General features: G+C 42.2%; 1 pseudogene; it reads left to right on the top strand.

Moving 5' to 3' along the window:
- Nucleotides 1-2,764: 2,764 nt before the first annotated feature.
- LOC119047933 (60S ribosomal protein L29-like) lies at nucleotides 2,765-6,540 on the top strand (annotated as a pseudogene).
- Nucleotides 6,541-21,368: the final 14,828 nt, after the last annotated feature.

The raw sequence follows: 21,368 nt of genomic DNA, 5'->3' as shown, positions 1-21,368 counted from the left end.
GGCTTCAGTTCACTTAACTGTCCCTGTGTGGTCGGCAGTGCCTGAGTGGCTGCTAGGGACATGGATTTTCATTAGACATGGATTTCCATTAGACGTGGATTTCTGGGCAGTTTAGGTCTTCTGTATCACTCTAATATTTTCCTGAACCGCCTTCGAAATATGAAACCACTGCACCCAGGCTGCTCTTCATACCCAGATGGAGTCAAGGAACCCGGTTTTTCTGATCCATCTGTTGTCCGGGGTTTTGCTTTTGGTGCTTAGCGCTTCTTCCATGGAATGCTGCTATGGTGGAGTGCATGAATGGCCTCCATTCTTCACCCTCCCAATGGGCACATCCTTTACAATGTGGCTTTGCAGCTCCTGCCACTAAAGAGGAGCGATGTTTCCCTGTCCTGGATGGTAGGTTTGGCCATGTGACTTGCATGGGTCTTTGAGATGTTAGAAGGTGTCAAATGACTGCCCTTCGTTTCCCTGACCTTCTCTATCTTGTGTTGCTAAATTCTGCGAGTTCCCAGAATGCATCACACACTCTTGCATTAAATATTCTCTAGTTTTAAGATATTATCTTTTGCTTATACACCCCCACCACATTGTGAGGGCTCCTTTTCTTTCTTGGCAATGCTGACTCATTCTTTAGTCAACCATCAGTCAAGAATCATGTTCTCCAGCAAGTTTCCTTCCCCGTCACTTCCCATGTTCCCACTGTCCTTCAGGGCAATCCTTTCTGATGCACTTGTTGCCTTGTCTTCTAATTGCTGGCTTCTCTCCCACGAGTTCTTGGCGGACAGGGACATTTCCTCTCTGTATTCCCAATGCCCAGCCCAGTTCCTGAACATAATAGGCAAACCAGTCAGTGTCATCCTTTTTCCCTTTGGTTGTCACTTGTCTCATTTTAAAATAGGATTTGAGTCCTGCTAAAGAAATTGAGGCACACAGGATAAAAATTAAGTAGATGAAGAAGCTGTGAAATAAAGAAAATAAAGATGATGAAACCAAGATTCACAGAGCCCAAAATGACCAGAAGTCCCATATAGTTGTTATATTTTGACCTCACATTGAGCTCTAAGCTTCCAAGTAGCTAAAGCAAGCAGAAAAATAAGAATAGTTGTTAATGTTCACAGTTTTAGGTATTTCACACAGGAAAATGTATGAATGGCTAATAAGCACATTGAAAGATATGGCCATCATTAGTCACCATGGAAATGCCAATCAAAACTATAGTAAGGTACCACCAGATTGGTTTAAATTGAAAAGACAATACCAAGTGCTAGTGGGAATCTAATGAAACAGGGACTCGGATATATTGTTGCTCAGAGAGTCAGAAAATTTGGCAGTTTCTTATGAAATTACACACGACCCTATTACATGACCCAATAATCCCACTAAGTATTTATCTAGGAGACTCGTCCCTGATCTGTGCACAAATGAGTTCCTATACAAAGGGCAACAGGAACTTTATTCATAAGAGCTAAGAACTGGAAACAATTGCCTGTCAGTGGGTGAATGGATCAACAAACTGTGGTACATTCACACACTGAAATAGTACTTGGCGATAAAAATGAACAAATTGCTGATGTCACAGCGTGGATTTGTGTCGCAGACATATTGAGATAGAGAAGCCAGACAAAAATGGATATACTAATTATATGGTTTCAGTTGTACAAAGTTCTAGAACAGGTGAATTTAATCTGTAATGGTATAAAACAGAGCAGTAGTTGCCTGGAATGAGTGCAGGGTGTAGAGAAGGACTGGACAGGGGCACGGGAGCGTTTTCCGGTGTGACTGGCAACGCTCTGCATCAGGGGTCAGCAAACATCTGCTTAGGATCACTGACCGCTTTAGGCCTTTGCCATCGTCTGGTCTGGGTCGCAACTACTCAGCTCTGCCACTGGAGCTCTGGAGGAGCCTCAGACGACATGTAAATGAATGAGCGTGACCGCCTTCCAGCAAAATTTCAATTGTAGACACTGAAATTTTAATTTCATATGTATTTGACATGTCAAGAAATACTAATCTTTAATTTTTTCAACCTTATGAAAATACAGAAACCATTCTTAGCTGGCTGGCTCTACAAACACAGACTGCAGGCCAGATGTGGTTCACCAGCCAACTCCTGTTCTAAATCCCAGCTAGGGTGGCGCTTGCCTGGGTATTTCCAGCTGTAAAACTCATCAGATTACAGTCTTTCAATCTGCACTTTTTACTTAATTTTAAGTATAATGTACATTATGTTTAAGAAACAACTCACAGTTTTCATAAGATGAAAATATCCATCTGTCAATCAGTTGAAACCCAGCTCTTTATGATAGAAAGTTCTCGTCTGTGTTCTATGTAAGATGATTGTTAGGTGGTTACCATGTGGTTGCTGGTTGACTGGCTCTTGCCAGGGATAAGTTTTGCTCATCCTACGGAGTATTAAAAATACATGTTTGAGTTTGACCAGCCCTTGCCAGGGAACACTGTCCAGTTTCACAGACCCCACCCTTCCTTACTGTCTTAATTGGGCCCCTTTTTCATTTTTTACTTTCATTCTCTTACTATTTTTATATTTAAGTTGTTTCCCCCATAAACAGTATATATTTGGATTCTTTATGCAATTTTATATATTTCTTTCTATCTATCTATCTATCTATCTATCTATCATCTATCCATATTTTAACATTGTTAAATAATTTGTAGAATAAAATGCGAGAATAGGGATCTTGCCTGCTTCACTCACCATTGTATGGCCAGAGACTGGCATAGTATCTCTACACAGTAGGAGATGAGTGAATACTCTCGAATATGTGGTAAGTCTGTAGATAAGTGTTCCCTTTAGACAATCCTCATGATGCTCAGGCCTTACAAAGGATTTTTGTTTAGAACTGAGAAGTGATGATTCTGCGATTACATTTTCTGGCAGGAAATTAGGGCGGTAAAACGAGCGGTTGTGCCCTTCCTCGTTGTGGATGATGGAAAACACAGACGCTAACCCGTGTTGTCGATCTGTGCCATCCAATGTGCCTCATAGATGGCTATTTAAGTTTGACTTACTTAAACTGAAATAAAAAAAAATCTAGCTCCTCAGTGGTACTAGCCACATTTTAAGTGTTCAACACCACATGTGGCCTGTGGCTTGTGGCTATTGTGTGAGATGGCACAGATGGAGAACGCATTCTTTATCACAGGGGCTTCTAGTCGATAGTGCCGGCCTAGACTCATGCCACTTGTCCTAAACAGTCACAGAAAACAAATAAACAAAAAATGGTACTCACAAATAATTCCTAGATCTCAATGTCAGATATTGGTATGTAGTAGGAATTGAAAAGTTATGGCCGCCAAATCCAGCCCGTTTTTGTGAATAAAGTTTTATTGGAACACAGCCATCCTCATTTGTTTACATATTATCTGTCTTATTTCAAGACACAATATCGGAGTCCAGTTGTGACAGAGACTGTCTAATCTGCCAAGTATAAAATATTTATTGTTTGGCCCAGTACAGAAAAAAAAATTGCCGATGCCTGGCATATAGCATGAGTTTAGTTTATATTTAGGGTGTTTGTTTGTTTTAAGTGTCTTTTGGAATAAATTCTACTTATATATTGAAAAGCAAATGGGAGAAAATAAAAACCTTATTTTCAACTCAGAGATAATCATTACTCACTGTTAACCCAATGGTATATAATCTTTTGGTCTTTTTTCCTATTATTGTATTTTTATGCTCTAAAATACATAATGTATAAAATATGTTTTTCAAAATTGAGATTACAGGACACAAACTTTTTGAAATTTCTCCTCTACTTCCAATGCTCTGCATTTCTTTTCCATGATAAAATTTTTATGACATGATTTTTAATGGCTATATTTTATTCCCTCCTGTGGTTCTATAATAATTATTTTGTCAATGTCCTATGAACAGGTATTCAGACTGCTTATAGTAATTTCTAAACACTAAGTTTTCATTGTGTCATCTTCCAGGAATGTATCCTCTTTTACATTCTGTTAGTGAGCAATTTAAAAAATTTTTAAATGTTTTCAAACCCATATTTCTCTAATTGTAAAAATCCAGCGAAACCAGTATCTTTGACTCACTCCTAGGTAGGATTAGGATTTGAGCACAACTTTACATTCTGCTTCCTCTCTTCTCTAACTTGGTTGATATGATATAGGTGTTAATCCATGTTTTACATTAAATTTGTTTGCATTCAAGAATAAATTTTGATACTTGTATTTGGCTTATAACCAGATTTATAATTATTTAGATTTATTTTAATGGTTAACTTAAGTGTGTATTATTCATTCTTTTAAATCCTGACTTCCTCATTTTTAAAATGTTAATTTTGTTTACTCTCTTGGTTGATTGAATTACATAATATAATTTTTTAAAGAAAAGATAGATGAGTTAAGTATATATGTGTGTATATATTTATATAAGTGTAGACGATTTACCTATGAATAATTTATGTTTCATTTACATATAGAAGACAAATGCTCTTTCCCCTTGGAACTTCACACGCAGATCCTATGTAATCACCCTTGGCAATCGCAGTGTTAGGAAAGGAAGTCAGAGGCCGAGACTGACTCTGTTATTTTTCTTAGGTAACCTACTGTTTCCTATTTGAACGTTTAAAAAGGTTTTCTTTATTCATATGCTTTTTGATAAAATAGACTAACAATGTGGAGACAGACTCATGGATACAGAGAACAGACTGATGGCTGTCAGATGGGAGGGGGTTGGGGGCTGGGTGAGGAGGGTGAAAGGATTAAACAAAGAAAATAAAGACTCTGGTTATGGACAACAGGATGGTGATTGACAGAGGGAAGGGGAGGTGGGGGCAGGAAGAATAGAGTGAAGGGGGGGTAAAGGGTGACGCAGAAGGAGGCTTGACTTGCAGTGGTAAACACACAACACAATACACAGATGATGTGTTGTAGAACTGTATACCTGAAACCTATATAATTTTTGTTAACCAATGTCGCCCCCAATAAATTCAATTAAAGATCGCAAAAATTAATCTAGGTGAAAGGTCCTTTTTCATTGATTTTATTTTTTTTTGTTCATGATAAATCCTTTCAAATGGAATCTTGTATGTCTATGGTTCTTTGGCCTGAAATAGTTTTCCTTTATCCATTATTGCTTTTGTTTTACTAATTCTAGTATTTTCTTCAGAAACACTATTCCTATCCTTTCATTTTTTCATTTTCCTTCTTCCATTTTTTACTTTATATTAACTCTCACTGTTTTCATCTCTGTCCCATTGCATTCTGAGAAAGTTAATCCTGTTATTCACTGCTTGAATTTTCAATATTGTATTATTTCTGCTCTTCATCACTGTCATTGTGAATGTATTATCATTTCTGATTTCCAACAATCTTTCTATATCTTACTGATGTTTCTCATCACATTATTCTGCTGTCTTCTTTGCATGCTGTCTTTCTAATAGAGACCTTGTCTCGTGTCCTTTTGAGGTTCATCTTTTCTTTAATTCCATAGGCAAAATAATTTCAGAAGTACACCGTACCTCCCAGTCTTTAAGACTCCATCCCCTTTCTCTGGTCTGGCTGTGTTTTCTCATACACCTTATGATATTTATTATCTTTCCTCTTTGAATGAGGTGATATCTATGTAGATTAGAATTTTCCAGATGACAGTGGTTAGTTAGTCATTGGCCCTTTTCTCTTCTCATCTGGCAGAGGCTAAGGCTCCTTGTTTCTTCAGAGCAGAAGCATGCTAAAGGCACAACTGTACCTCAAAGCAAGCAGGTTACTCAGGTCCAGAGATTCTCTGAGTTCAATGCTCAGATCCCTGGTACTTTTCAGGAATGAAATGCACAAAGAAACTACAATTCCCAGAATGCTTCCCCTTTCCCCATTCCTCTGGTCTCTGCTCTGTCTTCCCACAAAGTGCTGAATTACATGAAGAGATTACCCTCCCCAGATGCAATGCTCCACAGGTAACTTCTGTGTTATTTTGAGGAGGGCTATAGAAAGTTGTTGTTTTTGAGGGGGATATAGAAAGATGTAGGCAGGCTCTTCTGGTCCTAGGCACTTCAAGAGCCCTGGGCTTGAGTGCAGAGACGGTCAAGTTTGAGAACCACACCACACACAACCAGTCCTGAAAATGGCACAGAAATGGCACAGAAATCCCAATTGCAAAGGTATGAATCTCTCAAGGGGGTAGACCCCAAGTTCCTGAGGAACATGCGCTTTGCCAAGAAGCACAACAAGAAGGGCCTGAAAAAGATGCAGGCCAACAATGCCAAGGCCATGAGTGCATGTGCTGAGGCTATCAAGGACTTGGTCAAGCCCAAGGAGGTCAAGCCCAAGATCACAAAGGCAGCAGCCACAGGCTCAGTTGACTTACTTACACTGCTCACCCCAAGCTCGGAAAAACACAATGCTTGTGCCCACATTGCCAAGGGTTTCTGGCTCTGCCAGCCAAAGGCCAAGGCCAAGGCCCAAACAAAGCCCCAGGCTGCAGATGCAGCTGTGGCTCAGGCTCCAGCTCAGGCTCAGACTCAGGCTCCAAATTGTGCCCAGGCCCCTGTGAAGGCTCCATAATAGAGACCTCTGTCTGCTGATGTATGGGCAGGACTGGTGCGTCCCTGGGGCGGGGGTCCTCCGGAGGTGTTTGTGCAAATAAACCTGAGACAGGGTCTGTCAAAAAAAGAAAGAAAGAAAAAGAAAAAAAGAAACAAAGAAAGATGTAGGCAAGCCACATTGTAGTTTGGTGAAGGACCAGCATCTATAGTGTTCTGGTTGATACACATGCTTGCTTTCTGGCCCAGGGTGGGAGGCAAGTACAAAATACAGTCCTAAACTCTCCTAAAGTCCTTCCCTTCTAATCTCTAAACCCCTTGTTTCATAGAGGTAAATCTTGTGTATGGAAAAAGTGAACTTTGGGTGTATAGTTGCGTCTAGTTTAATATATAGTGGAGCTTCTTCCTGCATTTTAGGATTAAGTTGATTGACCTCTATGTTAGTTGTGCTGTTGGGAATTTTGGCCTTTTCCAGTGCTCCTATAGTCTTTTGGGAAGTTGGGAGAAGCTGCACCTATGGGTGATTACCAGCTCAATAATACTTTCAGCTGAATGCTTGACTTATTATTTTTCAACTTGGGATTTCTCAGAGAGCTACTTGTTTATCACTTGATCATCACTCCCCCTTTCAAGGCCAGCAGTAGTGTTGTGGAGACACTCCAGGATTTTAGTCTCTCTTTTATTGGGCTTCTGCAAGGTTTTCCTCTAAAGGCGCCCCCCCCCTTCTCTCCTCTCTGAACAATTTAAACCACACTTGAAAGAAACATTAAAAAAAACAGGGTTATATAGCAATTTCCTCAAATCTACAGTTCTTGGTGAGGAAGCATAAAAGAAAGCTCTTATAGTAAGTAAAAAAAGTGAATCCTTCTCTCCTGGAAGCTTTGTCAAGCTTCAGCTTGACAAAGGGATTACAAAGCTATTGTCGGTCCCTTGGGCAACTCAAAACTAAGGATTTTCTTTGTCCTGTTGAAATTTTGAAGGAATTTCTGAATCAAATGGTCAGTTTTGTATCTAGGCCTTGCTTTTTACTTTATCATTTAATTACACAGTGTAGTGATGTCTTGGCTTGAGAGATCTGGCATAACCAATTTTGAACATACTGGGAGATCGGTGAAGGAGAAATGACGAGGTGAAAGCTGAATTTAAGCTGCAGCCTCTACTTTGTCACTATAAAGTACTTCCTAGGAGATAATTTTCTTATCAAAGAATTAATGGTGGGAGATGTTAACATGCGAATGCCTAGGAATTCCAGTGAGGCTTGGTATTTATGGGAACATATATTATTAATGAGAAGCTTGAAGTTATTCACACATATGTACACACAGCACCACTTACTGAATGATGACATGATACTGAACTTCAAAGCTGGCAATGTAGGGCTAATCAGTGCATGTGCTCTCTGTTTTCACTTTACCCAGGGGTTTTAGTTTGTGGTTATGCAGAAAGAGTGAAGCATTACGTTTGAGTCTAACCCCAACTCCTGTCATCTGTCTGGGTTTTCTTTCCCGTAGAAAAAGGATGTCTTGAAGGCTCCTTTCCAGCCGACATTGTCCGGTTCCTCGTTAAATGCACTTTGCATGCACAAGGTGGTTTTTTTCATGAGGTGGGAAGGTTTACTGTTGTGTGGTCAGTCCACACTAACTAGCTCACGAGCAGCAGGGATCTCAGATTATTTGTCCTGTTGGTTCTCTGGGGCGTCCTAATGAGCAATGGCAAATTGGAGCTGTTGAATCTTTCAAGCAAGTCCCGTTCCCCCAGTGATATGTTCTGAGAGAGCACATTACAGAAATGAAGATGTGTTTTCATGGACTCTATGCTATAAAATATTTATGCCCTGCCTTTGGTTGGATAAAGTGTTTTGCAGTGTAGGTCATCTTCTCAGCAAAATGTTTCCCTATGAGAACAGCTTCCGAAAGCCCCTGTGGATCTTCAGGGCAGGTGATAAGATGGCCTTACAGAATAAGATGCTGTCAGGGCTAATGTCTGAATATGAATGGATCATGCATGACTTAACCCTAAAGGAAGATTTGGCATGAATAGAATTTCCAAGATGTATAATTAACTCTTTTACATTAATGAGAAATACAGCCTTCAAAGACATGAGCTGTCTCAGGATAAAATCTAAAATTTAACTCCTTTCTGCCTCCACGTAGAAGAATGTTCTTATGCTCCGATTTGTTTAGGTTGCAGGGGAAGGAACAGTTTACTCGCTGCTCCCTTTGTCTTGTCCTCCCTCCCCCTCTTCAAGGTACTTCTTTTGGGACAACTGGACGTCACAACTATTTATTGGGCCTCTAAGGCTCTACTTGCCAGTGTAGCAGCCAATGCTTCAGCGTGTCTGCAGAAATACATGACAGGATTTCTGCCTGCAAAAGGCTGACCATTTAGCTGACGAGTTAAGACATGAGCTAAAGAAACAAGTGAAAACCCATACATGACATATAATGTGCTGTGTGCAATACGGTTGGGTTTTGATTCATATGATGTTGATAGTACGATTGTGATGACAGTGAGTAAGGATTAATGACAGCTGGAGGAGTGAAAGAAGGCTTTTGGGGAGGGTGGGAAACCTGGCCTGGGAAAGATGGCGCAGTTTGGGGCAAGTAGGGAAAGGGAAGAACTTGTGTTCTGGGCAGAGAGAGTGACTGTGTGTTAGAGGCGGAGGAGAGGCCCCTGAGAGCTGTGCCAGCCATAGCTGCAGGTTGTGCCACAGAAACAAACAAGCCCAGACCACAATGGCTTGAATTAGCCAAAGCTTACCTTTCACATGAGTTACAAGTCCATTGTGGCGTGGTAGAGGACTCTTCCAAATTGTCTTTTTTTTTTTTAGGGATGCAGGACGACAAAGCCACCACCACCTAGAATGTCTCTAGAAGAAAGGGCAAATGACATACTGGCTCTTAGAGGCTTCCAGCTGGAAGTGACACGTGTCACTTCTTATATTTCATTGGCTAAGGCAAATCACAAGTGCGTGCTTAACCTCAAAGGGAAGTGCATTTCTCCTGTGCGCCCGGAAGGAAGAGAACAGGAGATATCGGTGAGCAGATCTAAGAACACCGACCACATGCTGAGGGTGAGAAAGCTGTGGAATAGTGGATGGCACAAGGGCATTGCAGACAGACGCACCTAGACTTGAAGTTCTGCCACTTACCACTTGGATGACCTTTGGCAAGAGACTTCATCTATACAACAGTATGAATTATTCTAGCAAAGTTGTTGTGAGGGCTACATGTGTGGATAAATATTGATTTATTTAGTTATTGCCTCCCTCTCATAACAGCTTTCGATTTTTTTGTTCTAATCCCACATGATATTTACTGTACCTCTTGCTCTTGGGTGCCAAGAAATATGCCTATAACCTTGCAATCATTCTTTCTTGCATAAACTAGCTCAAATGTATTTCAGCCAAGGCCTCTCCTGGTTCATTAGGTGCCTCTGCAAAGTAGAAAAAGCCATCCCCTTCAAGTGGGAGTGCATGGGTTTGTGGGCATAGAGTCACTTTATGTGAATTAGGGAAAGATTCCCTGTTCTTTTTCTAGCCCTAGGCCAGGTGTGTGGTTTGGCAGAAGAGCACAGGCCAGATTTTAGCCTCACTTCCCTCTTTGGTGGATGCCCTTGTGCAAAGAACAACATGAACAGCCATATGTGGTGGCTGTGGCTTTAGCTCCTTTTAACAGATTCCTGAGAAAGATAATAAGCCATTTATTGTTCAGCTTCCCTTCTGTAGAAGAGAGGAGTTTTAAATGGTGTGTCAACTCATCGTGGGAAAGAACTCTACATGTAGAATCCCAATGTATGAATTCCCAAGAAAATAACTAAGAAGCATTATGCTCTCTTACTCTCAGAATATCTCACTTATCTGCTATGTTTTGAATCAGTGGGATAGTTATTTATAAGCAACTCCCACTGATCTTAACGAGTTTAATGAATAAAGAATGAGCATAATAAGTGAGCTTAACTTCACCAAGAAATAATTTCTTATACAAAAGAAGTTTGATATTAAACTACTACCAAATATAATAAAATTAAGTCACATTAATTCTCTTAGGTATAATGCAATTGTCTGTGCTGTGCATAGACAAGAGGCTGAAAGAAAATTTCTGGTGTGCCTTTGAGAAGAATTTATGTAACATTAAAAATATCTCAGAGGAAAACAGGGCTAATAGAGGATTTTCTAAAATATAGGCATTATTTTCATTTACTTATTGGAACAGCGTCTAATTTAATGGTCATGATTCAAAGTGTGAGGTGTGAAGAGTGAAATTGGGAACATATCAACCTCAGTTTTCTCTTTGTTCCGAGGCGGGGTAGGAGGGGGAGAAGGAAGGGAAGTCGCACTCTGTGTGTGGTCACAGCTGTACTGCTAAGTGGCAGCACCTTCTCTTTCATGCACTGATGCTGTGAAGGCCTGAACGAGGGTATGGTAGGCTGAACATGAGCTCCCCCAAGATACCTACATCCTAACCCCAAGAATACCTTAAATGGCAAAAGGGACTTTGTTGATCTGATTCAATTGTGGATTTTGAGCTGGAGAGATGATCTCGGATTATCCACTGGTCCCAATGTCATCACAAGGATCTTTATTTTTTATTAAAAAAATTTTGTTTAGATCTTATTTAGTTATTTTTAGAGAGAGGGGAAAGGAAGGAGATAGAGAGGGAGAGAAACATCAATGTGGGTTGCCTCTTACGCATGCCCTACTGGGGACACAGCCCGCAACCCAGGAGTGTGCCCTGACTGGGAATGGAATGGGCAACCCTTTGGTTTGCAGGCTGGCACTCAATCCACCGAGCCACACCAGCCAGGACCACAAGAATCTTTGTAAGAGGGAGGCAGGAGAGGCAGGGGCAGAGGTGGATGGATATACCAGGCCATGAATACTAGCAGCCTTTGGCTATCAAAAGGATTGAAGAAAAACTTTTCTCCTGGATCTTCCAGAAGGAACCATTCCTATGGACACCTTGTGTTTGTCCAGGGAGACTCATGTTTGACTCATGCCTGCCAGAACTATAAGGGGATAAACTTGCATTGTTTTCAGCCACTGAGTTTGTGGTAATTTGTTACAGCAGCCATAGGAAACTATTACAGGGAGCAAGGATGGGGCTTTTTGAGGATTCAAGTAGGGAGGTGAGTGTGCAGACATAGAGGCCTTGGGTCAGTTCGCTAGCGCAGAAGTCATCAAACTATAGTTATCAGACTGACTTCTGCTACCTGTTTTCATACAACTCATGAGCCAAGAATGGGTTTTATATTCTTACATGGTTGATAAAATTATAAGAAAAATAATGTGTTTTGTGATATGTAAAAATGTTGTTCAATGTCAAAGTTTTGAAAAGATTTGCTGTTCCCTGTCCGAGCGGCAGAACACTAGCTTTGGTCTTGAGGTCTTCATGCATTTCTGTGAGTTCACCCTCACCCCTCACTGCCCAGCATGTTCACTTGATCAAACCCTACGTACCACTTAATGCTTCTTTGACTCAAACTCTACCTTCTCTATGAGGCCTGCTTGACATGTTGAGAGCTTACCATAATCAATACACTATGATTAATATTGGAGATACAAAGATGAGTGAGCTATGATTTGTTCCCTCAAGGACTACACACTAAAACAATAACAATAACAACAATAACAGCAACAATAAGAAACTCTATTACATATCAAATGCATTCAATCACTATCAATACTTTTATAAGTCCCCTGTGATAAATGTTACTAGATCAGTTTTTCAGGTGACAAAACTGAGGCTAAATCACTTAGCCATAGTCAGTTGAACAATTCTGATGAATGCCCTGCTATCCTTCTAGAATATCGCATGGGGTTCCCACAGTCACCTGGTCCTGTCCTCGTTTCTCCAATCCCCTCCCTGAAGCTGGAAGCTGTTGTGGCCTCTGCTCTCAACAGTCAGCTTCAAGTTTGTATTTCTTTAAGGAATTCGTAGTTTTCAAGCTTAAGTAGAGTTTGGGAAAGCCCTCCAGCATTTTGTTATCAAATTGCCACAAGAGCCAATAAATTAGGATGTTGAAATATTAGATTAAAAATGGAAGCAAAATTGTTGGTGAGGTGGCTCCCAAACTTTTCTGGATGAGCCAGTGAGCTGTGGGGCAGATTCATTTTAGCCAATGTGTCTTGAATTCTGTGAGGCAGAGGGGTGCCCATAACTTTGACTCTTTTCTTCTATGTTCTTCTGTATTAGCCAGTTGAATGGCCATCTGTGTGCTTACTGTAGAGAGGACTACGTATCATTTTGGTTTTATCTCCAGATGCAGGTGCTAACAAAAAGTGCCCGCCACCTTCAGTGCCCAAGTATGGAGCCAGAAGGAAGGACAAAAGACTAAGGGTCATTTTAGGTACCATGAAAGTAAATCATTTTTTAAAAATTTAATTATTGTTCAAGTACAGTTTTCTGTCTTTTACTCCCATCCCAGCCCACCCCCCCCATGCTCCCCACCTCCCTTCCATTTCCACCCCCCTTAGTTGTTGTCCATGTGTCCTTTATACTGGTTCCTATAAATCCTTCCCCTTTTTCCCCTGAAATTCCCTTCCCTCTCCCCTCTGGTCACTGTCCCCTTGTTCTCCATTTCAGTGTCTTTGGTTATATTTTGCTTGCTTGTTTGTTTTGTTGTTTAGGTTCCTGTTAAAGGTGAGATCATATGGTATTTGTCTTTCACTGCCTGGCTTATTTCACTCAGCATAATACTTTCCAGTTCCACCCATGCTGTTGCAAAGGGTAGGAGCTCCTCTTTCTTTCTGCTGCATAGTAAATTATTTTTTTAAACTTATTTTTGACCTAAATGTTTTACCTACTCTTCTGCATCGGGCTGTGGTGAGTAGCTAAAGAAAGTGTGCATATATTCTGAAATATTTTATAAATCAGAAAGTGCTGTACCAATGTAGGACTTGCTCTGAGAGATGCCAAATAGGGTGTGTTCTTACTTTCAACAAAATTTATTTTGTACTTCTGTGTTTTTAGCTCTGCTCTGTGGATTCCTAGAGGACTATTAAGAAGCATTGGCAGGTCCTACAAATTGTTTCTTATTATTAGTGTTTTGTTTCCCTTGTATGGCAGAGAAATGTTTTATGTCACATTGACCTGACTTCACTGCTGCTAACTGTGGTTCTCACATTTATAAAATATAATCCAGTGAAGGGAAAAGCATACTTTTTTTCCCTCCTGTAAAGTCCTATAGGTTTGTCACATTGCTCTGAGCAAAGCAGTGGAATTTCCAAATCCCTACCAGTGAGGGAAACAACTTAAGAAGGAAGACTAGGGGGAGGAAAATATGGTAAAAAATATATAAGTAAGAAACTGAGAAAGAATATAAATTTGGGCATCTTTCACTAAAACCTTGCTAATTTATACTGTGTGGAGTGTTAAAAGGATTATACATAGGGAGATTGCTTTAGTAACTCAGTTTTGAATCCCAAACAAATAAGATCATCCAACTGAAGAAGCAGCGTCTGGCTTGGCCCAGGGATGGAGGCACATAAAAATAGTTTTGGGAAAGTTTTAAAGAAGAAAACAGATGTCGTTTCGAAATTGGGATGGGATCTATTTGGTTAATGAATGTTTATATGGGTATGGTCAAATCAGACATGCTCGAAAGATTTGCTTTTTATATTTCACCACAACTTATTACAAATGGCAGAGTTGTACTGATAGTATCGGCATGGTTTGCTTTAAGAAAATCCAATATTAATAACACTCCAAATTTACAAACAGATGAACTAGGGGATGAGTATTTCCATTATAAAAGGATTCACTTAAGGGGATCTCCTCCAGAATATTTAAAATATGACTTGATTTACTAATATAGTTTATCTACAAGTTTTCAGAAGCACATCTGAGAAAAATATGAATACATGCACACATGCTCTACTGGACTTAGATTCTTCATTAGGGTGCAAGGTAGATGGCACGTTATGTCTCAGGATGACTATACCTGCTATTGGCTTGTCCTTACTGCAAATAGCGAGCTCACTTGACAATGAAGAACTTCTTGTTGGGACCTGCAGTCTAGCATGGGCACTGAATGTTCCTGTGCTCTTTTGCTGGATATGCCAAGTATGCAAAGCTCTGACTGTTCTTTGTCTGGACCGTTTCTCAGGGTGGCGTTTGCTGTGAGAAGACTTGAGGGGGACAGTAATGTCTATTTTTGGGGTAAAGAACAGGTTTGCTTCCTGCTTGCTGGAAAAGAGCATGGCGCTTAACCTCAGTATTTCTCATCTGTGTTGCAAACCCACTGTGTGCACAACATTCATCTGGACCCACAGCTTTACTTCAGTGGGACTGGAGGGCAAGGGGAGCTGGCACACATGCTGATGCTCATGCTTCTTGCTGTGCTATGAGTAATAAAGTCCTTTGTCTCTGACCCAGGAGTCTCACCCCTTCTGCCCGGGCCATAAACCAGTGGTCATCTAACTCACTAGCTTGTTTGTAGGGTAACATCAAATCCTGGGCCTGACAGTTATTTCAGTTCATGTTGGGTCTAGATCTATGGATTTGGGGTTCTCAGGGCACTTTGTGAGTCAACATGAAAGGCATCTATGACTTTATTTTTCTATCTTTTATTTGCTTAGAACTACATGTTAAAATAATGTTACTATTTTATTGTCATAAGTAGAAGCTAGAGCAGCTGGTGTTTGGCTTAGATTTTTGTTGTTTTCTTTTGTGTTTATTAAGGGACAATCTTTGGTAGTATTGAATTGGCATCATATTACCCATGTACAATTCTTGAGTATACATGGAAGGCAGAAACTAATGATTATTAAGGAAACTGCACACTGGGTCTGAACTTGTAAGTGGGATTTCTGAATGGACTGCATATGCAGGAGATGCATTTTACAGCTATCTTCAAATTGCTCCTCATGTACCGGGGCTGTGTGTATGGAGCATTCTATTAGAATGTATCTACCCAGATCACGTGACAGATGGTGTTTGTGTTCCAAGGAGGAGAATTCAGCCTCCAGGAATAGGTTTCTCTTTTGCTCCCCTGAGCTGACAAGTGCCTCATCTCTTACAAGGACTTCTCTTCCCCCAGAGCATTTGGGAAGCAAAAGACACTACCTTTGGGATAGACTGTATGTGTGGGCAGAGGTCTGGGTGAGTTTGTGGATCTGGTTTGTTGCGTGCATTTGGGCACGGACGCTGCAGTGAACGGGTTTGTTTTCAGTGAGCATGTAGAATGGATGCCATTCCCCTCAAATCATCACCTTGGGAATCTATATGTTATTTTCAAGTTATTGCCGATATTTTGGCTCAAACTCTGCTGTGACCCCTGTTATGGGTATGTATTCAAAGTGTGAGGTCGAGTGGCGATAAACCTTTGTTCTCTTTTTCAATTTCCCAAAAGCATTTAGAGCCAGTTCTATGATTAAAATGGGTGATAAAGTAGGATAAAAAGTGAGACATATAAAGTGATAAAATTGACTTTCTTGAATGGTTTGCAAACGGAACCTAAAGGCCAAGGCCGACCAGTTTGGCATTACTTTGTATTGGCTGCTGTAATAAATTACCATAGACCAAGTGGCTTAAACAATTGATTTGTATATCTCACATGTTATGAAAGCTGAAAGTCTAAGATCAAGGTGTCAGCTGATGCGGTCACCCTCAGCACCCTCTTCCTTGCTCGCAGATGGTTGTCTTGCTGGCAAGGTCCTTGTGTGGCAGAAGGAGGGGACTCTGGCATTTATTTCTTTTTCTATGAGGCTACTGATCCCATCACTGGGGCTTCCCCTGTGACTTCATCTAAACCTACTCACCTCCCTAAAGCCCTAGTACCTAATACCATCACATCAGGAGTAGGGTTTTAGGGAGAAAGTAAGTTGTCAGATTATATTATCTGCGCCTTCCTATGAAAGGAATGGAATTCAAGTTCATCCACAAAACTGAAAAAAAAAACAACAAAAAACAAAAAACCAAAAACCTGCTAATTTTTTGGATTGTCTTGTGTTCTGGATTGAATTTTATCCCCTCACCCCTGAAGATGTTTCGAAGTCCTAAGCCCCGGTACCTGTGAATGTGATCTCATTTGGAAATAGAATTTTTCAGGTGTAATCAAGTTAGGATGAGGCCGTGACGGATTAGGGTGGGCCCTAGGTTTGACTGATTATCAGTGTTTTTATACGAGGGAGACATTTGGACCCAGAGACACGCTCAGAGGGAAGATGGGCTATGCAGAGGGAGGTGGAGTTAGAATTGTGCTGCTCGGGGCGCGGATTGCTGGCAACCAACAGGAATGAGGGTGAGGCAAGAAAGAATTCTTTCCTAAGGCTTCAAAGAGAATATGGCCCTGCCTTGATCTGTGACTTGTAGTCTTTGGAATTGTGAGAAAATAAGTCTCTATTCTTTAAGATTCCCAGTTGATGGTACTTTGTTAGAGTAGCCCTAGGAAATCAATGCATCTTGCTTGTTCACTTCTGTTTGGAATAATATTCTGCTTACATTGCCCCCTAAATAAGATGGGATGTAGAGAGACTAAGAGAATAGGATGGTTAGGGATTCAAAAACAACTTTGTCCATCCTCTACTGTAACGACAGAAACACCCGCCTGGCTAACCGAGAGCTGAGCACGTGCAGGGGATGGATGTGCAGTCTGGTCTCCGGTTTCTTCCCACCAGCAAAGGAGGTAATTGGGCCACCATATTTCCTTTGGGCTGTTCCAGCTCAGACCTGGTGCAGCAGAGAAGCCTGTCAGTGTTCATAAAAAATGTAGACATTCAGTCTTTGTGGTGAAGATAACATTCACCAAAGAATTCTCCATAAGTTCGTTTTATTCAGAGCCTGACATACATCTCTGTCTTCTGTTAGTGAAACCATCTTCTAGGAGTGAAGACAGATTCACCTAGAGTTAACATTCCCTCCCTTTTTCCTCCTAATTAGATTGTGATCCTACTGCTGGTCTCCCCGCATAAGAGTCAGTGATGCGGGCGCTCAGCGAATTACTACTTCTGCTCTTTCAGCAGGTCTGAGCAGTACTTCCTTTTCCTGGTTGCATTAGTCATTATCCACTTACAGACATTTGCATTTTGAAATCTTTATCCTGCGGCATCAAAGTATTAATGGTAGGTGCAGACTGCACCAAGGCAATTGACTTGGCATTTGAAATTCCACTCTAGATAATCCAGAAAAATCTGTCACTGTGGGGACCCCGTTTGCCTGATTACCCTTTTCTCACAGATTCTAGGGTCATGGCCTTAGACTTTTATTTTTAGTTGCTTTCATTTGGTTAATTCCATTAGCGGCTTACTCCGAACATGAAAGTCATTTGCTATTAAAAACAAATGCCATCTCAAAAGGAAAGTCCCAAGGCTGGCTTTTCTTCTGATCTCTCTGTCAGCAGAGTCTGGGCCTTCAAACCCGGGGTGCTGCTTTGCATTAATTGTCTCCTGTCCATCCACTCCTACCTCTTTAGTATTTAGGAAATAATGTCTCAGAGTGAAGGAAATAAAGAGGTCATAATTAACACTGCGGATTGGATGAATTTAAAGCTGTCCCTGGGACTAAAGGGCACAACCAAATCTGATGTCAACCCTGAACATTTGTCAGTGACTCCCAGATGTCTCAGAACGATCTTTAACTTGTTTTCCCTCGAGTGCTGCTTTGCTGGGGCCACCAATGTGCTCATCTACAAAATCACAGTTCCCAGCTTCCCTGCAGCCGGGTAGCCTTGCAACACAGTTCTGTCTAACAACAGGTAAGCAGAAGTCTGTCATGGATTTCTGGGAAATACTTGCTTTCTTGATATATAGGCATTGTTCCTCCCTCCATCTGGCTCCATTCTCTTCCTTCCTACCTGGAACGCCTATGAAATATCTTGAGCCGGAGCAGCCATCTTGTGATCATGAGGGAAAAGCCAAGAGAACTGCAGAGACTTTGCCCTGATGTGCTTAGGTGCCAAACCAATGCCAGGAACCTTCTACCTCTGGACTTCTCCTTTCATTAAGAAGAATGATCCCCATTTTATCAGCATCATTGTTAAACGGGCCATGTGCAGACTAATTTGATCTGTGGGGGATGCAGTGGGATTTCTGAGGCAGTGTGCTGCTGTGTCGTTGGGGGAAGAGTTATCTGGAGCTGGAAGGGAATGTGAGCCACTGCAGGGAGGGCCCTGCGGAGCGGAGAGCCCGGGCATTCCCCGTGTGTGTGTGTGTGTGTGTGTGTGTGTGTGTGTGTGTGTGTGTGACAGAGAGAGAGAGAGACTGGGCCTCTTCTCATATTCTCAGTTTCCTCTGTGGCTTGAGGCTCTATTGGTGATCTGGGTTAACTTGTCAGAGGGATGCCCTGGGTTCCCTTCCCTTTGGGGGAATTGCATTTAATGAACAGCTGCTTTGTTCATTTCCTTACTAATTTTTCATTTCTTGAGAGAAAAAGGGAAGCTTTGAGATAATTACGTCGTAGTGCCCATTAGGAGAGAACTGTGTGCCTCTAAGTGATTGCAGGGGGAAGGATGCATTTTTGTGAATTGAAAATGTCTTTGTACAAAAGAAGTTATCCCAAGTAAGGCAAAACAGTCACAAAAACCAGAAATGTGGCTAGACTAGGTCATCTCTTTTCCTGACATAATTAATTTTTTCCCCCCAGAATATTCAAGTCATCATTTACCCCTGCTATCTGAGGACTGGGAATCTTACTGGGGTGTCTTGAAATAGTCCTGCCTGGATGGGGGGGGTGTCAAACTGTCAGTTGGGGGGCTAGTGGTGGGAGTTCTTATTTGTCCCTGGCTTTGGGGGTCCCCTGTGGGGCCCCCTCATGGCCTTGGACCCAGACTTAGGGAAAGAGAGTGGGTAGGGGTAGGAATGCTGGGTGCAGAGGGACCAGCCTCCTCCCGAGGTAGAGCAGGTACACCTCTCTGGCTCAGCGGTCACATTTCCCCACTAGGCCCAGAGACCTCTCGCTTACTCCTTGTTCCTCTGGCTGGTGTCTTCACACAGCTTGACACAAAATGTACCTCCTTAGGGAACAAGTAGGAGGCAGGACAGTGTCACCACCCAGAGCCTCGTCTTGATTGATCTGGAACATCCGCCCTAGTTCTGCCATTTATGTGCTGGCTGAGCTCAGGTAAATTACTCACCCTCTCTGAGCCTTAGCTTTCCCATTTATAAAATTAATTATTCATAGTATCTATTATTGCTGCACAGTTAACGACCACACAATCTCAGCAGCAGCCAATGATACACCTTCATTCTCACACACATGCTTCTGGCCTACTGGGGTGCGAGGCCACTGGCTACTTGGAGCATGTCTGCCTCATGGTGGGGTTCTGGGGTTTCCAGAGCAGGAACCTGCAATCCTACCTCGGCTTGCATCTCATGCACTGTCACTTCTGCCATTATATTGGCCAAAGCAAGTTAGGTGACCAAGCCCCATGCTCATAAAGTGGGAACTAATATTCCTTCTGTAGGGGGAGGTGGGAAGTGAATATTTGCTGAACAGTGTTTTAATGACCACCCCGACCTTCAACAGATGTTTTGAAGACTTACTGAAATTACGCTGAGAGGCATTTAGCATGGAACTGTGCACATAGTAGTGCCCATTAAGTGTTAGTTGCTCTTTTTGCTGCTGTTGCTTTAAGTCCTGTTCTCTGCAGGGAGCAATGGGGTTCTGGAGAGGAGCGCGCTGAGCGGGCCGCGCACGGCCCAGGACCGCGCACGGCCCAGGACCTCGCTGGCGTGAGGACAAAAGCTTCCCTTCCTCCAGGCCAGTGTGGAGTATTCTCCCCTTCGACACCGAACGGGCCCATGGACGCTTCTGAAAACCTTGGGTCCATGTGATATTTGGTTAGTTTTGTGCATTCTATTACATCGAGAGCATGTTCATGCCCCTTCTCACTTTGACCTTACCGGTTATCCTACGAAATGAACTGAGTAGCCATTGCCATTGTCATTTTATGGAGAAGAGAGCAGGTTGGGTTGACCCCTGGTGACATTGGTTGCTTTGGTCTCCTAGTCTAGAGTTTGGATGGAAAAGGGCATGAGTTGAGGTTTGTAGGAATCAACCATAAAGATTTGGAACTTTAACATACATTCTCTCACTCATTTAATGAGCAGAAGTCTATGGTGCCTCTCTTGTGTGCTCCATAAACACTGCGGTAAGTGTAGGGCGTGAAGGGCTCAGTAGGCTCCGTGGTAATTCTGGGCCCTTCTGGGGATCACAGGTGGTGGGCGGGGCCAGAGCCAGGAAGCCCGAGCTTGCTCATCAGTCCTGCATCATCCGCGCTGTCATCCGTGCGCTCCTCCCGCATCCCCTTGGAGCACCCACTAGGTCCAACAGAACCACTCTTTTGGGTTGCGTCAGAGCGTGTCAGTCTCCATGGGGTCTCAGAGGCTCTCCCCTTCCGTTCCCCAGGGCTCTACACACTGAACTGGTTGGAGAAGCCCATAGCCATTCACTCTAATAAGCACCTTATGATGAACAGATGGCATCGCGATACACAGAGTTGGGGTCAGGAGTCTGGGTGGCTAATCAGGAGCTTGAGAGGCGCTCTCACCACACTCCTCCCCATTCCCTTTATTTCCTTCTCTGAGGTGGAACTGTGGTGTAGATGCACTGGATGGAGATGGTGTGGACTAATTCATTCCTTCTTCTCAGACTGCAGCTAATCTCACAACAGTTTAAATCTACGAGATCCGTCGGGGCCACTTATCCCCATTTTACAGGCTCCGAGAGGGGCCTATAAAGTTACAGGTTCAAGACAACTAACTTGTCCACTGTTCTGCTAAAATCCAGCTGACCTCACGGATCCTTTCTAGACTATAGATCCCATAATACTTTTCAATTCCTAAATATTGTGTGTTATTTCTTGCAATGTCTGGAGCTTGCCAGTTCTTACCTGTCAGTGGCGGTATGAGGA

This window comes from Artibeus jamaicensis, unplaced genomic scaffold, assembly GCF_021234435.1.
Source record: "Artibeus jamaicensis isolate MK-2021 breed Jamaican fruit bat unplaced genomic scaffold, CSHL_Jam_final contig_1015, whole genome shotgun sequence".
NCBI lineage: Eukaryota > Metazoa > Chordata > Mammalia > Chiroptera > Phyllostomidae > Artibeus > Artibeus jamaicensis.
The sequence above is the reverse complement of the archived record's forward strand: the minus strand, read 5'-3'. Positions and strand labels throughout refer to the sequence as shown.